Source organism: Tupaia chinensis, unplaced genomic scaffold (genome assembly GCF_000334495.1).
Source record: "Tupaia chinensis unplaced genomic scaffold, TupChi_1.0 Scaffold144255_1, whole genome shotgun sequence".
In the NCBI taxonomy this organism is placed as follows: Eukaryota; Metazoa; Chordata; class Mammalia; order Scandentia; family Tupaiidae; genus Tupaia; species Tupaia belangeri.
Genome location: NW_006204113.1, coordinates 6,127,764 through 6,139,417, shown reverse-complemented (window position 1 = coordinate 6,139,417; position 11,654 = coordinate 6,127,764). Strand labels below are relative to the sequence as shown.

Here is an 11,654-nt window from a genome sequence, read left to right as displayed (position 1 = left end):
CCAATGGGAAAATGAGCTGGCGCTACAGTTTACTTCTAGAACTGCACCTTTAAGGGGAAGGATGTGGGAAGAGGTGAGGTCTGATCTTGGGTTAGGACCAGATCCTGTTGTGTCCTCAAGGGATTTTCAATTCCTAGAAACATGACGTCTTTGTTCAGGTTATCAGAAGCTCCAGGTGCTTAACCACAGAATTGAAATCTGCATTGATCTGGACCCCAAGCCTCTACTGCACCTACATTTCAAATGTTGGGTGGCTGTGGCTTATAAGTGCCTTTACAATGTAGTAATTCCTAATTTCCTCTATTGCATCACAGCCTGAAGGATGACCAGGGTTTACTTGTCCTTGTCTCCCAGTTCCTGCTGGGCTTGAACTCCACCTCTCCATCTCTAAGAATACAACCAGGGGAAGGGAGTAGGACATCAGGTTACAACCCTGATGGAGTTTCAGGTATACTTACGTGAAATGACATCAGAGAGAAGATATAGGAATGGATTTAATAGCCACACTGGTTCTAATATTGATTCATTCAAACAGTCTATGACCTAGACCCTGTAAACTGAAGAAGATAGTAATTGTTTTCATTAAGGATGTATTATTGAAGTATCAAGGGTTAATGTTAGGAGGAAAGGAGTAAATTATAGATACCTGGGGTGTGTGCATAAGGTAACATCCAGACTTTGATCAGTGGAGTGCGAATTTAACAAATTGTGATAGATATTCCACATGGATATTATCTTTGACATATATTGATAATGAATATATCCAAATCACACATTTCCTCATGAAAGGAAAACTACTGGGTTTAAGAGGAAAAAGACATTGCATACAGTTTTGTTTATTGGGAGAGACTTTATGATGCCAAGATCCTCTCAAATAGAACTGAGATGAAGAAAATGTTCAAAGAAGGACCAAATCTAGGAGAATATGGAACAGTTACCTTCAACCAAAATATAAGTTTTGTATAGGAGAGTAATGGTGGAAAACTATTGATGTAACTATCAATGCTATCTGACCCGATCTCTTTTATAATCTCAGCTTTTGTCTCATTTTTAAAATTATCCTGCTAAAAAGTCTTCTGGATTCTTAATTTTTACTACATTTTTTTTGTTGCATGTTTAATGATGGGACTCCATGCAGAATATAATTATATTCTAGAAAATGTTCACACATAATTGTTGAAAGAAAGAAAGCCACAAATTTCCAGACTTAAGATATTTTCACTCACAAAGTCCCTCTTCTATGAACTCTTTGCATTTTAGGGCCACTGTATTAATAGCTGTAAATTTAATTTATAATTAGCTAAAAAGTGATTCTATAGAGGCAGCTTTGTAACTCTTGTAGGAAGTTAAAGTCAAAGGCAATATGACTGATTCGGTCTGTACACGGAAACAGAGAACAAACATCTTTAATTCAAGTCCTTTCATTCTTTGGAATTCTTTTTCGAATGCAGAAATTGATTTGTTCTAAGCTGAGAAAATGAAATAATGATGCGTGAGATAGAAGCTATCTTTAAAAATGAAGTATTTGAGGGACCAGCAGTTGTTGTAATAGCTATGTCGCTGGACTCCTATATAGTTGACTGCAGTTCGAGTCCCAGACCCAGTGGCTTAAACTCACTCTGGGCGCATGTGTGTGCATACCCAAGATCCGGAGATGAGAATGGAGGAGAAGGGATTGCAGTGTGGCCATCCTCCCAGGGGGTGATTTCTTGCTTTCTGTCTCTCTGTCTCTCTCTGTCATTCTGGCGAGCGTACATGTCCTATAGAAGAAACCTCTCACAAAAAGAAAGTATCTTGAACCATCGAACTTCATGAGTAAAGCTGAGTGAGCTGATACTTAAGTCTAAATTTTCACTCTTAACACAATTTTGAATTTAGAAAAAAAAAATAAAAAGATTTTTAAAGTAAGCATTTTTTATAGTTGAGATTTTAGAGAAAAATAAACACGTCTGATGTAACTATAGAATCATACACCCATATATCAAGAATTAATTCTGACATAGGCAATGTCTATCTTCTTAGAGGTCAATAAGTCCAGAGGGGAAAAGGTTTTTGAAAAATACTACATGGTTCAAGAATAGATGCTTTTGTTAAAATTTTTGTGGTCAGCAATAAGTTGCAAGTGCCAGTGTAAAATATAAAATTTCCACAAAGTTTTATTGAAATAACTGTAAAGGAAAAGAATTTTATGCAGTAGGTATCAGGAAATTTCTGGAATTGTATGTATTCGTAAAGCTACAGTGGCAAACATTTTTAAAAAATATCTGGTTATAAGGTAGCTAAAGAAAGACTGACTGTCTTCCTCTCCTCTTTTTCCTATTTCTCTATCAGAAATCCCTTGTCCTTTTCCTTTGCACCCAAAATCGTGTCCAGAAAAGGAGAAAATACTCCATTCTCGGCATGTCTCAGTGTGTGTCATCTGAAACCTTCAGACGCATTTCTAGACTTTCAAGCGAAAGGCACTTAAGGAAGCAGATGCTCCTCCTATGAATACAGTTACTTAACCCAAGGGTTGGCAGACTTTTTCTGAGACAGGTAAGACAGTAAATATTTTAGTCTGTGTGTATCATATGGCTTTGTAGTAGCTATGTAATTCTGCCATTAAGGGGTGAAAACATCCATTGACAATATTTAAATACATGAGCGTGGCTGCGTTCCAATAAAACTTTATGTACAGAGACAGGCGGAAGGCCAGATTTACCCTGCAGACCTTATGGTGCCTATCATTGTTTTCAAATATTGAAGATATTTTACTAAGGCAATCTTTACTGGGAAGAAAAGGCTAAATTTCCTTGCAAAGCTCTTTAGATCCATGGTTTATGGAGTCACATTCAGGGCATCCAGTTTATGTAAAAAACAACTGCCCCCAAAAGAGAGGAGAGAGAGGGTGAGAGAGAGAGCGGGGACATTTTTAAAACTGTCCCCCAAAAGAGAAGAGAGAGAGAGAGAGCATTTTTAAGTATAGTGCTTTGTTTTAACTATGTTTAAAAAAATGTTTATAGGGCACGTGCACTTATCAGAGAAGGAGAGGAGAGAGAGAGAGAGAAAGAAAATGAAAAAGTATGCCAAAGGTGTGATGGGCATGCCTAATCCCTTCTCCTCCATTCTCCTCTCTGAATTTTGGGCATGCACACACATGTGCCCAGCCTGTTTGTGAGTCTGCTGAGTCCTAAGGACTTGAACAGCAGAGTTGGCCACATGGGATCCAACCGCTTCAACCACCACACCACTGTCTGGCTCTGTTTTAACTTTTAAAAATGAGAATGCTTATTAAAACACCTAATACCATGATATTTCATGATTTGAGGAAATAGTAAACAAACCTCCATGAAAGGAGATAAAAAGCAAACTTAAATGATTCAGTTCACTATTTTTTTTAACAAATTATGCCACACAATTGAACATTTTCCAGTCAATATCCTGTTATGGCAGTAGAAATTTGTCTCCAAACTTTCCAAGACCTCATACGTCATGCCTGAACTCTTAAAAGTTGGTTAATGTAAATAATTGGGCTAGAAGTCTAAAGTCATTGAAGTACGAGCTACATGTACAACTTACAACAGTTTACCTCTTACACTTCTAATCACATCTTTGCATGTAATTGCCACCATATAATCAGTGTCTCTCACCAATGTGTTAGACTTGTGATCGTTATAGATTGGACAAGGACTTTTTTTCTCTATAATTTCTTGTTTACATTTGATTTATCTACAAATTTGTAGGATACAGTATGGATTTTTCATACATGTACACAATGATCATATCGAAGATGATACCATAGTCATTGATTTCAACAAAGAACACCACAATATGATGTGTACTGCTAATTTTAACTCTTCTGGTCTTCTTTTCTTCTTTCTTTCTTTCTTTCTCTTTCCAGATACATATATAAGAATAGCAATGTCTTTTCTTTTTTTAACTCTGCTGTGGTATGGTGTTCTACAACCTATTTGTCTCATCTACTTGTATTCCTGTGCCTGTTAAAGACTTTTTTTCCCCAAGCCCCTTTTTCTCACACCCAACCCTACAGGCAGTCTCTGGTAACTACAGTTGTCCTTCTCTACTTCTTTGTCTTCACATTTTTCAATTTTTGAATTTTTGTCATAGAGTGCAAACATTGGGTATATATTGACTGAGGATACTCAGTGTTTGTTTTTCCTAGTCTGGCTTATTTCACTTAGCATTATAACTTCTATTGCAGATTTAACCACTTCATATTGAATGACACGATCCCATTGTTCTTTATAGTAGAGTAGTATTCCATTTTGTATTTGTGCCACATTTTTTTAAATTCAGTCACCATTTGTTGGACACTTAGATTGGTTCCATGTCTTAAGTATTGTAAATAATGCTGCAATAAATACAGCTGTGCAAGTGTCTTTCCCACTGAATGATTTCCTGTCCTTCAGATAAATACTCAGGAGTGGGATTACTGGGCCATATGGTAGCTCTGTCTGTATGTTTTTGAGGAAACTGATTATTGTTTTCCATAGTGGCTGTATTAATTTACAGTCTCACCAAAAGTGCAGGAAGGTTCTGTTTTCACTTACAGCCTTGCTGCAGTTGTTGGTCTCTGTTTTGTTTTTGATCATAGCCATTCCAACTGAGGTTAGGTAATACTTCATTGTGGTTTTGATTTGTGATTCTCTTATGATAAGAGATGTTGAAAAATTTTTTTGTATGCTTTATGATCATTTATCTGCCTTCCTTTGAGAGTTGTATATTCAGATCAATTGCTCCTTTATTTTTATTTTTTTATGTCTTTGCTGTAAGTGCACTTGCCAAAGGACAGAGTGAGAGACAGAGGGAAAAAGAGAAATCACCTCCTCAGAGGGAATGGCAATGCTACACTCTTTTCTCCACCCTTCTCCTCTCAGGATTTTGGGTATGAACACACACCTGGTATGCTTTTCAAGTTGCCAGTCCAGGACTCAAACAGTGCTACTGGCCATGTAGGATCCAGCCTTCTTAACCTCTTAACCTCCACACCATCTGCTGGCCCTCAGTTGTCATTTTTTTTTAAGATATTTTTTCTATACAGTGTGTGTACTTGCTGGAGAGACAGAGAGACAGAAAATGAGAAATCATCCACCAGGCAAGAATGACCACATTGTAATCCCTTCTCCATTCTCCTCTCGGGATTTTAGGCACACACACACACACACACACACACACACACACATGTGCCTGGTGTGAATTTCAAGTCACCAAGTCTGGGAATCAAGCTGTGATTGACCATGTGGGAATCCGGCCCCTCAACTATCACACCAACTGCTGGTCCCAATTGCCCATTTATTAAATGGATTATTACTTTTCCACAGGTGAGCTGTATGATCCCCTGTATATTCTGATTATTAATCCCTTAACTGAAGAATAGTTTGCAAATATTTTCTCCCATTCTCTGAGCTATATCTTTACCCTATTTATTGTTTCTTTTGCTGTGCAGAAGCTTTTTAGTTTGGTGTTAATTCCTTTTATCTCTTTTTGGAATTGTTGCCCACACTGTAGGAATATTGTTTAAGAAATGTTTGCCCATTCTAATGTCTTCAAGTATCTCTACTGTGTTTTCTGCAAGTGATGTTATAGCTCAAGACTTTACATTTAGAGCTTTGATCTATTTTGAGTTGACTTTTGTTAATAATGAGAGATGGAATCTAGTCGTTTTTCTGCAGGTGATTTTTCAATTTTACCACCTCCATTTGCTGAAAACACTGTCTTTTCTCCATTGAATTGTCTTGTGTCTTTTTTCAAAAATCAGTAGACTATATGTTTTTGAGTTTATATCTGGATTCTACACTTGTTCCATTGGTCTATGTGTCTGTTTTTGTGCCAGTATCATGCTGTCTTATCACACCTAAATAAGATTTTGAGGTAAGGTAGTGAGATGCCTCCAACTTTTTTTTTTTCTTTTTGCACAGTATTGCTTTAGTCATATGGAGTCTTTATGATTCTAGACAAATTTGATCATTGTTTTTTCTAGTTCTGTGAATAATGTCGCTAGTAATTTGGTAGCAGTAACATTAAATTTGTAAATTAATTTGGGTAGAATTGACATTTTAATTATATTGATCCTTCCAGTGTAAGAACAAGGGATATCTTTTCATATTTGGATATTTTTTTCAATTTATTTCTTCAGTTTTTCATAGTTTACCTGGTAGAGATCTAACCTGTTTGGTTAGAATTATTGCTCTCTCTCTGTCTCTCTCTCTCTTATGTGTATATAGATAGATAGATAGATGATAGATAGATAGATAGATAGATAGATAGATAGATAGATCTATATAAAATGTATTTATATATATAGTGGCTTAAGTAAAATTGTTTTCTTCATTTCTGCCTCAGTCCTTCCACAGTTGTTATATAAAAAAGCTAAAAGCTATAATTTTTATTTATTTATTTATTTAAGTTTTGCTATAGGGTGAATGAGCTAGCTGGAGAAAGACAGAGAGAGAGAGAGAGACCTCCCCATGAGAATGGTATCAATCCACTCTCCACACTCTTCTTGGGACTTTGTGTACTCATATACATGCAACTGGCATGTTTTTCTAACTGTGGATCCTGAACTTGAGCTCCAAAGTTGGTCATGTAGGATCCAGTCGCCTTATCTACCATACCACTGGCTGGCCCAAGAACCTCTAGAGTTTTGTCTATGAATTGTATATCATGCAATTTGGCTGAATTCATCTAACATTACGAGGAGGGTTAGCATGGATTCTTTTGAATTTTCTATGTATATAATCATGTCATCTGAGAATAGGGAAAATTTAACTTCTTACTTTCCTATCTGAATGCCTTTTATATCATTCTCTTGTCTGATTGTGTTGGCTAGAACTTCTAATACCATATTGAAAAAGAGAGAAGATCATAGGCAAGCTTATCTTGTTCCAGTTTTTAGTGGGCAAGTTTTCAGCTTTTCCCCACTCAGTATGACAGTTTACCTTAGATGATTTTTATTGTGACAGAAATGTGCCTTCTGTAACTATTATGTTGAGAGTCTTAAGAAGGGATGAATTTGGGGCCAGCAGTTAGCGTAATGGCTATGTCACTGGACTCCCATGTAGTCGACCGTGGTTCACGTCCCAGACCCAATGGCTTAAAACCCACGCCATATGTGTGTGCGTAGGTGCCCAAGATCCCGAGAGGAAAATGGAGGAGAAGGAATTGCAGTGTGGCCAACCTCCTGGGGGGTTATTTCTCACTTTCTGTCTCTCTATCTCTCTCTGTCTTTCTGGTGAGTGCACGCACCCTATAGCAAAAACCTCTCCAAAAATAAAAGAAGGAATGATTTTATCAAATTTTTTTTTTTTTGAGCCAGAAAGAGAGAAATCACCCCCCAGGGGCGATGGCTACGCTGCAATCTCTTCTCTATTCTCTTCTCAGGATCTTGAGCATACACGCACATACATGCTCCCAGCATGAATTTAAGTCACCAGGTCTGGGACTCGAACAACAGTCAACTACATGGGAGTCCAGCGACATAGCCATTATGACAACTACTGGTCCCTCAACTGCTTTTTCTGATTCTATTGATATTGTCATATCATTTTTATCTTTCCTTCTATTAATGAGATGCTTTAAATTTATTGTTTGCATATGTTGAAACTTTTTCTCATCCCTGAGATAATACCTACTTGGTCATGGTGTATAATCTTTTTAATATGCTGTCAGATTTGATTTGCTAATATTTTATTGAGGATTTTGGTATCTATATTCATCAGAGATATTGGTCTGTAGTTTTATTTTTTGTTCTGTCCTTGTCTGCCTTTGATATCAAACTGTGGATACTTGATAAAATGAGTTTGGGACAGTTCCTTCCTTTTGGACCTTTAAAAATAGTTTGAGGATAATTGGCATTAGCACTTCTTTGAAAGTTTTGTAGGATACAGAGTAAAGGAATTAGAACCTGGAGTTGTCTTTGTTAGGAAAGGACATATTTATGAATCAGTCTATTATTAGCAGCATTAAGAAATATGTGAGGGACCAGCTTCAACTGGATTGAGCTGGTCACCTTCTGTTACTGTGGAGGGAACTGGCTTCATCTCAACCTTGGGATACTTTTACAGCTGGAGATATTCACACTTTGCTAAGATCCTCCACCTAGACACTTGTCTAAAAGGCTTGGCCTTTTTTTTTTTTTTTAACATCTGGTTCAATTGTTTCCCCCACTTTCTGGGTTACATGAGTGTGGATCCAGCTTGTCCCCAAAGCTGCCTTGCTCCGAGCCATTTAATTCTATGTGTTCTCCACCTGCACCTGTGAGCTGTGGGCCTGAAGAACAGGAACCGGCCTTACCAATGTCATCTGTTGAGGTGCCCCATGCCATGACTGTCTCATCCCTCCCTTCCTCTGTGGATTCACTTATTCTGGAGAGCCCAGATTCTTCCACTAGTCCCAAAGTAGACAAGAGCTCAGTGAAGAAGGAAGGGAAGGTCCACTTTAAGAAAGAGAAGACCAGAACTATGTTCTCTGCAACTGAGTTATGTGTACTTAACGACAAATTGCAGAGACAGAAGTACCTCAGCCTCCAGCAGATGCAGGAACTGTCTGGAATTCTGAACCTCAGCTATAAACAGGTTAAGACCTGGTTCCAGAACCAGGGAATGAAATGTAAGAGGTGGCAGAAAAACAAGTAGCCAAAGAGCAGCAGTGGTGTGATTCAGAAGGGCTCAACACCTGCTGAGTACCCAGGGCTCTATGCCGCCTATCACCAGGGATGCCCAGTGAACACATCAGGAAACTCTCCTGGGTATAACCTGACCTGGAACACCCAGTTCTGGAAAACCCAGTCTTGGAGCAGCCTGTCCTGGACTAACCATTCCTGAAACAGCCAGACCTGGTGCTTGCTGGCCTGGGATGCATTGTTTTATAACTGTAGAGAGGAATCTCTGCAGTCCTGCACACAGTTCCAGCAAGTTCCTCCTGACAGTGATTTGGAGACCATCTTGGAAACCTCTGGGGAAGGCCAGAATGTGATAGAGCAAATCACTAAGTATCTTAGCACCGCACAGACCATGAACTTACTCTTAAATTACTCCATGAACATGCTGTCTGAAGATGTCCGAACATACAGCATAGCAATCAAATTTCAGTCTGGGAGGCGAATGAATTCCTTTCTTCCTCATAGGAGTTTTCTTGTTTTAGAGCTGTGTATTCTTCTGCCTTGATATGCTGGTTCTTGTGCCTGCTGTGTAAATTTGGAAGGTGGGTGGGTGGGTTATGACTGGAGTCTAATCAAAGAGGTTTTAAGAACCTTGGCTGCTATGAACAACGTGATTAAAACTGTCTCTGGCTACAGATACGTAAATATTATACTAGTTTGGGAATCTTAAGGGTCCTATAATCTAACCTCAAGAAGAAGAGAAATACAAATAAGTGTAATGAAGAACTATTCCTGTTTTCTGGAAATAGGAGACCTTACTTATTTTAAAAACATAGTGTTCAGGTGAAGGGTTAAGTTATAATGCACTTTGTTGATTTCCTCTGCCCCTTTTGGCTCTGTTTTACTGCAATCCCAAATTTGTTAATTTCTCTGAGTCTTTAGAAAGATTTGTGTTTTGTTGCATCATGATAGTGTCAGTACAAATTTCACTGATTTAAGTCCAAATGAATAAGCCATCTATCATGCTAAAAAAAAAAAAAGAAAGAAAGAAAGAAAAGAAAAGAAATATGTAAGAGACCAGCAAAATGGCATATTGGTTATGCTGCTGGACTTGCATGTATTAGACTGTGGTTTGGGTCCCAGACCTGGTGGCTTAAAACTCATGCTGGGCACATGTACATGTGTGCCCAGAATCCTGAGAAGAAAATAGAGGAAAAATTACTGCAGCATGACAGCATGGCCATCTTCCCTGGGGGGATGATTTCTCGCTTTCCATTCTCTGTCTCTGAGGTGAGTAAGCACAGCCTAAGACAAAAGTCTCTAAAAAATAGTAATAAAAAAATAAAAATAAAGTCCTAATGATTTACAAAGATCAAGTAAAGAGATTTGTGTTTGTTTGTTTTGTAGGTTTTATTTTCCCACAGTGAAAGTCTAAGGAAAACTAAATCTTAAAACCATAAAAATTAATTATCCTCTCATTAGAGTTTGGGAAAACAAAAGGAAAGCAATAGAGTTTTTTTGCTAAAATAGGGCAGATTTTCATACTCACCTAGAGTCCATAGAATTGCTTCAATTAGTCACCAAAGCCTAGCACCAAATCTCTTGCCAACTGTCTAAACCACACATAGACAACCCACACAGCCCCGGAGCAGCTGCACATACTTTTAAATTATGCACTGTGGCTTTAAAGACTTTAGCTTCTTGCTTTCTTTAGCAACCTTAGTGAAGATGGAAAAGTACATTTTTATAACATATACCATCAAGCGCATAATGTTTTCTCTCCAGTCGATGCATTGTAGAAGATGCATTCTCTGTGACATATCGCATAAAATGTAACTGAGCTGTGGAGTAACAGATTAAAAAGCTTTCATAAAAATCTCTAATTTCTATTTATGCCCAACTTGTATTACCTAAACTGGCTACCACTCAGATAATTGCAAGTTACCCAATGAGTCCAGAGGTTTGAATTGTTGACTGAGGACAGATACAGTGAGCATTATGTTTATTATTAATGCTAAACCACCAAGGAATTTTATCAGTGATGTTTTCTCTGTGCATTCCCAGGTACACGATGACAAAGGGCAATTTTAAGAGGGTGACACTTTTCTGCTTTGCAACTTGTTGTTCTTCCTGGGTAAGAACTCTTCAATCCTGTCAGTTTTCTTTTATGCATAATATCAATATTACTTTGAAAAGAAACAGGCATTCTTGGCTAATAATTTAAACATCATGACAATTTACAATACATTTATAATCATAAAATTATAAAATTTGTCTGAAACCACAAAAGATCCCATATTATCAGAACAATACTGTGCATAAATAAATAAATGACTGAATTTGGAAGCATCTCACTATCTAACTTCAAAATACATTACAAAGTTGTAATAATAAAAATAGCATGGTATAGGCACAAAAACTGACACATAAAACAATGGAACAGGATAGAGAAACCAGAAATAAGTGTAAGGACATACAATCAACTGATTTTTTTTTTCTCTTAAGAGATATTTTTGGTATAGGGCACATGTATTTGCCAGAGAGACAGACAGATACAGAGAGACAGAAAGTGAGAAATCACCCCCTGGAGGGATGACCATGCCACAGTTCCTTATCTCCATTCTCCTCTTGGGATTTTGGGCATGCATGCACACGTGCTCTGTGAGAGTTTTAGGTCTCTGGGTCCCAGACTTAAGCCATGGGTGACTACATTGGAGTCCAGCAATGTAACCATTATACCATCTGCTGGTCCCACAGACAACTGATTTTTTACAAAGGTCCAAGACAATCTGGTGGAGAAAAGATCGGTTTTTTTTTTTTTTTTCAATAATTGCTGCTGGCAAAACTGAATATCCATCTGCATAAGAATAAAAGTCAACCCCTACCTTATCATTTACAAAATTTTATTCAAAATGGATTGAAGACAGAAATGTGAAGCCCCAAGTATTAAACATTACTTGAGAAAAAGATTGAGGAATCACTTCAAGATATTGGAGTAGGCAAAGATTTCTTAAATAATATCCCTAAAGCAAGGCCAACCACACTAAAAATAGAC

At 37.6% G+C, this 11,654-nt stretch overlaps 1 pseudogene; it reads left to right on the top strand.

Moving 5' to 3' along the window:
- The first annotated feature begins 8,178 nt into the window (after positions 1-8,178).
- On the top strand, positions 8,179-9,164 carry LOC102469135 (homeobox protein NANOG pseudogene; annotated as a pseudogene).
- Positions 9,165-11,654: the final 2,490 nt, after the last annotated feature.